This window comes from Dipteris shenzhenensis, chromosome 1 (genome assembly GCF_047967505.1).
Source record: "Dipteris shenzhenensis isolate YYH24624 ecotype China chromosome 1, Dip_SZ_1.0, whole genome shotgun sequence".
In the NCBI taxonomy this organism is placed as follows: domain Eukaryota; kingdom Viridiplantae; phylum Streptophyta; class Polypodiopsida; order Gleicheniales; family Dipteridaceae; genus Dipteris; species Dipteris shenzhenensis.
This window is the reverse complement of record NC_141596.1, coordinates 22,297,975-22,304,698: the sequence shown is the minus strand read 5'-3', so window position 1 is coordinate 22,304,698 and position 6,724 is coordinate 22,297,975.

Sequence of the window (6,724 nt, the reverse complement as noted above, 5' to 3'; positions counted from 1 at the left end):
GTCTTCCCTTTACCTTTGGTTGTGGTTGATTCACCTTGAGATGATTGATTCCCTGACTTGACAAAGTCCCACAAATTCTCTTTCATAAGCACAAATTTGATTTTCATTTGCCAAGTGTGAAAATCTTGGCCATTGAACTTGTCAATCTTAAAGGTAGCCACCATGAGAGGGTCTTACCTTTATCAAGCAGTGTCTACTCTCTTACAAAATGACTAATCTTGCTTAATAAAGAAATCTCCATCACCATATAAATGTAGATTGCTAGAGAGAAACTCAGAAAAGCCTAGTTGTTTAGCATAAGTATACCCAATTGGCTTCTCCCAAAGCTTCTTAGTCGGGGTCTTCTTTACCTTGTACTTTGTCCTTCTTGTAGTCTTCTTCAAGTGCTTTTAACATTGGAAGAGCATTGAGAACTTGGCATTTTCGACAAGATATCAATGCCAACTGAACTTCAAAGTGAAAGAGCATTTTCTAAACTGTAGTTTAGCACCACTTCATACCTCAAGCATCAACTTTAGCATTTACTTTAGCATCAAACTTCAAGAACTATCAAAAATGCTTGCCAAAAATAGAGCAACCTTGGGGGCTTGATATCTCACTCCACAACTTCAAATTTGGGGCTTTGTGAGCTGGAATGAAGTCCCTATATCAGAGAATAAGCACAGTAGAGGAGGGGCACAAAATTGTGCCACGTTGCCCGTGAGAGTCACGCCAATGTAGACTGGTCTTTTGCTAAATTCTCAGCAACCACTGGACCAAATGGGCTTAGATTTCACCGAGAGCAAGCTCTTAGCATTGCCTAACTCGTGCTTGAAGGGCACGTTGTCATTTGTACTTTAGAGGTGGAAGTTTGCTAACAGTCTCACAGGGGACAGAGAGTGTTGGTACACGCAACAGAGATGATATGTCGAGGAATGCTTTGAGCCAGAGGTGCGCCCCAAGGGGAAGAAACTTTGGTTCAGAGGGTTTGGCAAAAGGCACAATGGATGAGGAGAATGGAGCTTAGCAAAATATGAAGAGAAAGGAAGAGGGAGCTTCAAAAATGGAGGTGGTGGAGAAGATGATAAGGTGGCACTTTCAAAGTGGATTCTCTAGAACCTATAAGCTCTGATACCAAATGAAGAGATGAGTGGGATAGAAGAGGTGCATAATGACACAAAGGAAGAGGAAAAATGAAGGCAAAATCAAGTGTATTGAAATGAAGGGAGAACCTCCCTTATATAGAATGGAGAGGAAGGTGTCCTAGATCATAGGCACCTCCCCTACACGAGTGGCAATCAGCCCCTACATCATAGGAACTCCCAAATCATAGGAACCTCCCATGTGGGGGCCTTTGCATTACATCATCACTTATGTCATGGTCTAGACACCTCATAGCACTAGGTGTGCTTCTACTACTACACACACACACACGTGACTCCCCTAGATGCACACATGCACCTTAGAGCAAGCCCTTGATCACATTTATCCCGACAGGTAGGAGATACAATTTATCTCAAAATTAAACCTAGGCATTTTGTCTTTGCATATGAGATCATAGATTAGTGGTGAGACATTATAATCGATGGACATTTTGGTGCTCGAGTACATCAGATCAGTAGCCTATATATTGACATTAAAATTGATGGACCATTTAGGTAGCCTATAGATTGGCTCTTATGAAACATATGCCTATACATCTAGTCTTTTGTGTTTTAGAGAGACACCAAATGGACCACATGCAGATTATTCCCAATGTGACATAGCCTTGGTGATTGATCAAGGTACTAATATTTGATCTTGAGGAGATTTTGAATCATCAAGACTCGTTGAACTAGTTTGACTCAAACCAAATGTACCTTTGGCAATGGATGTAACCTTCTAGCTACTAGTGAAATTTATTAGGAAAAAAAATTAGCAACTACGTGGAGGTTGAAGAGTAGGTGGTATCTTATAATTAATTAATTATGAGTTCCTAGTCTTTTTGAATCGCTCTTAATCGCTCCTAGCCATTTTTCAATTAATTAATTAACTACTCACGCTCCCCCACCCCCCCTTTAGCTTAGCCTAATGTTAATCTCCCTAGTTGATGCCCTTTCTCAAATTAATCTATGTCTCTCCTGCGCTCCCTCCTCCCTCTATCATAGATTCTCGGTCCAGCTTCATCCCCCTCTCTACATCCTCCCTTAGCCCCCTTCCCTCCCTCCTCCCTCCTCCCCCTCTCTTTCCCTCCATCCCCTTCTCTTTCGCTTGCCTTTGAGAGGCTTTCACAACCCCTTTCAATGCTTGGACTCTACCCTACTTTCCTGCATAACCCATTCATTGCTTTGGTACTTTCTTGCAGACAATCGAATCAAAAGAATTAGGGGTGCGATCAAGGAGGACCCCAAGCTGGAAGACTTGCATTATCATTTTGTGGATATTGGGGGCTGCAAACATGAAAACAAAGTGGAATCTTTGCAATACCATTTGCCTTGCTACCCCTTTATAGCTCACGAAAGGCGGTGACAAAAACAATCGGGAACAATTTGGAATCTGTAGACTTACATGTGGCACGATTCGCAAATTTCGCAAAACCTTATGTTAATCAACCCCTCTCCCCCCCTCGCCCCAAGAAAATTAATTAATTAATGTCCATCTATTAACTGGGGGTCCCTATTAGTACATCCCCATTCACCAACAATATTAAATTATGAGGGCGGTGTAATGAGACCTTCTCATTGTCAAGAGCTATCGAGCAATTCATCAAGTGACCCTATAGTTCACTCTCATGTCCCACTTGGTCTTCAATGCCTTGCCACTCATTTCCATAATACTCACAGAAAAGTTTTCCCTTGCTATTGTGGCTCTTTGTCTTCTCTTCATGTTTCACTATGGATGCTAGTTCTCCTCCAAGAATGATTGCGTTAGATCAACATTCTTATCTAAGGAGCATTCAAATGTCATTAAAGACCATGCTTTTTGCACTTATCTAAATTATTGTAATCAAGTCTTAATATCATGGGGCTAGACTAGAAATATGAATTGCCTTGGTGTCATAATCCTCTACTCTTGAACCAAGAGCATGTAGCTGCCTTAAGATGGTTAGCATTCGATTGAAATGTGTGCCCAAGATTTCCCCTTCAGCCAATGTAAACTCTATAATTCTTGCTTCAAAATGACTAGAAAGATTAATTGCCTTGGTGTCTTCATCCTCTATGATTGAATCGAGAGCATGTAACTGATTCAAGATGGCTTGCATTCAATTGAGATGTTTGCCCAAGATTGCCTCTTTTACCACATGTATATCGAATAATCCTTGCTTCAAAACTATCTTATAACTTTTCAAATTTTCTCTAAATAAAGTCTTGAGCATATTCCAAATTTGTGCTTCTATTTTTGTCACATCAACATGATGAAAATGTAGGTGGAGATGCACTCTTATCCATATAAGAGCATGCTGAAGCTGTGCGATAGCCTAAACAAAAAATTTAAAAAATAGTTTTTTTTTTCAAGCGTGGCAATTGGGTATTGCTGAGCATGGAGCGAGCATGCCGACACTCTTGTCATTATACTACTCTTAGTTTGATATATTTGATTATTACTCGGATTATTCTCTGTACAAAAGCCACACCTTAAGGACCTTTCTCAAAGGAGTCACATGGCCAACTTCTCCATCTCAAAAAAAAACCACACTCTAATACCAAGTTGTGGAAATTGAAACAAAATTTGAACAATCAGACTATGTCACTCCTCTCTCCAAATGTAGTTGAATTACAAGCATGCACAATAGATAATTATGAAGCAAATGACTCTATAACATTAAACCAAAGCTGATATCATCCCTACCAGGCTTGTTTCTTGTATACCTATCTTAATGACATTTGCTTTCAAAAAGCTAAACTAAATGCTAAGCAATTGACCACCTACCCAAACCATTGTGGCACATGACTCTCTAGCAACACGACTAACTTAGCTATAATGCGACTCTCATTGAAGGGTACATATAAACCCACAAACATTGTAGAGAAGAAGGATTTCCATGCTCAATACCGATTTCTCCTAAGAATACAAAACCATCTCCATTATATTGGCCTACCATGATATATGCATGCACACACATTGCCATGTTGCACATGCATGGCTAGTCCTAACCTTACTAAGGTCCCTATACAAGGTTTAGGCCCCAAAAAACTCCCATCAAAGATACACACCATTGAAGAAAAATAAAACTCAAGCTCTACTCAAGCCACTAGGACAACCACTTGCTAATGAGCTCACCCTCGTACCAAAAAAACCAAAACCTATGGGAGCTTTACTCAAATAGAGCCTCCTGGGCAGAAGTGAATATGATCAAAGCTGTATGCTTAAGAGAGTAAAGCAAAGTGAGAATTTAATACAAAGGGCTTATGTTTGATAGCCTCAATCTTCATGGGTGCAAGTAGCTATTTTGGAAAGAATGAGATGGCTCGCTCAATCCAATCTTCCTTGTTTGCTCATGGGGTCTTATAGAAGACATCACCCAAGCTCCCAAGGATTGGGAACTCAAAGACCAAAGCACTTGTGGATGTTTCCTTGAATAATGCATGATCATTGAGCTCTCACAACCACTAAAATGAAGGCTGATCTATTTAGAAATATTCAAGGAAGCACGCATGGGTGCTTCCTTGATTAGGGCATGACATTTACAATCTCAAATGGGATGCTTCTACAATCAAGGCTTGAGATATTACGAAGCCTTCAAGGATCCAAGGGAGCCATCTTGATATGCACGAAGAGGTTGCTATGAAGAGATCAGAGGAGAGGAGTGCATGAAGTTTTTCCACAAAGAAAGGGGGAATTGCAAGCATAGTGCACTTAGTGGAGATGAGTGAATACAAGTTACAAAGGGAGAGAGGAAGAAGCCAATGCTCTAGTTAGCCATTGAGAATTACATTGTTTCACTGGCTATCTCCTCTTTGAGTAAGATTGCTATAAAAGCAAGGGCCTTATGGCCTAAAAGCATATGATGTCACATGGTTTCCGTAGGCTAGGCAACACTTGTAGTCTATTTTTGCACTATATCCATCATTCATTACTATGATGCCCATGAATCTGGAGCACTTGTGGGGATATCACATGTCCATCATTCATTACTATGATGCCCATGAATTTACTAGGGTTGCCATGTCATCTGTGGGGATGGCACGTCACCTAATAGTCTAAGAATTCCACATCATCTAAAGGCCTATCAAGCTATTATATCATTCGAAATACGACTGGGCTACCATGTCATCTAGTGGGTTATCAATCTAGCACATTAGTCGGAGTGTTGTTAAGCTGTACCCTCCAGCTAGCACATGGTTATCAAGCTGGCACATTAGTCGAAGGGTTGTTAACCTCCTCTCCCTTAATTTGAAGGCTTGTTAAATTACCATGTCATTCGAAGTGCTATCAAGATACCACATCATCTTGGAGAGGGCTATCAAGATTTAGCTTAGGTACAGAGATCTCCAATCTATTGAGGCCTCATCTAGCCAAAGGTAACTATAAGGGAGGCCATCCTACAATCCATTAGGGCCCTGATCCAGGGCCTTGATCCAACCATACATAACCAAAGGGGGGGACCACACAATCTGTTAGGGCCTTAACCCAACTTTACCACCTACTAAGGGGTCCAAGTGCTCTCACACCAAACCTCAAGCCATGTCATGAGGTGGCCCTTGCAGGTGATGGATCAGAGAAAAATTGGGACCCAAGAGGGTTTGGAAGTGTAGGGTCGGCTAGTGAGTCATTCGCCAAATCATTAACAAAAATAGCTCATCAATGCCCTCCCTCTATTCCCTCCTCTAAGTGGGAAGCAAGAGGGTTTGGAAGTGCAAGGTCGGGGGTGGGTCACTCAATCACCCTTCCCAATGAGAAGGGCTTGTCTCCCCCCCGCTTTCCTTGAACTCTCTATTTCCTCCTCATTTCACTTCTCTCCCCCTACCCCCTCTCTTTCACTCCCCTCTCACCTACACCTTCTCCCCCTCCCCCACTCTCTCCCAAAACCCCTTGTCTACCCCCTCACTTTGACCCCCTTTCTGCCCTGCCCACCTTCGTTCTCCCTATCTCCCTTTCTACTCCTCCACCTATCTCCCAAATTTTATTTCTCCCTATCTTTCCTCCCCTTTGTCTCCCTCCCCTCCCCCCCCTTTGTCTCCCTTTAGCCTTCCTCCCCCCCCCTTCCTTCTCCTCTCTCTCTCTCTCCCCCCTCCCTGCCCCATATGTTTCTCTTCCATGCCCCCCATTCTCACTCTCCTTCTCTTTCCCCTCCCCATTAGGTGATTGTTTATTATATATTTATAAAAGAATAAATATAAATAATTAGAGTGGAGAGAGAGAGAGAGAGAGAGAGAGAGAGATTTGACGTTGGTAGGAGCCCTCATAGGGCTATAAGGCATAATACACATCAAAGGAGAAGCCCTTAGATCTCTAAGTGTCAAAGGGAGTCGAAGAGTACACGAGGCATCTCAGCCCAAATTATTTAGCACACTACTAAATCCTAATACTATTATGAAGCGGCCTTCATTACATCATTTTTAGACCGAGAATATTTGGCTCTAGATTTGAAGTCTCTAATTAGTGTTGTTCCATCTCGATAAACAACCCACTTTCCCTCCTTCTGAGTTTCTTTCACTTTGGCTAATTCTAAGTTCCTTACATTGAGCCGGGTAAGGGTGAGCTCCTTTGAAACCCATGCCTTAGTACCTCTGAACTTGTTGGTTTGTTTGAGAACTTTGCTCCT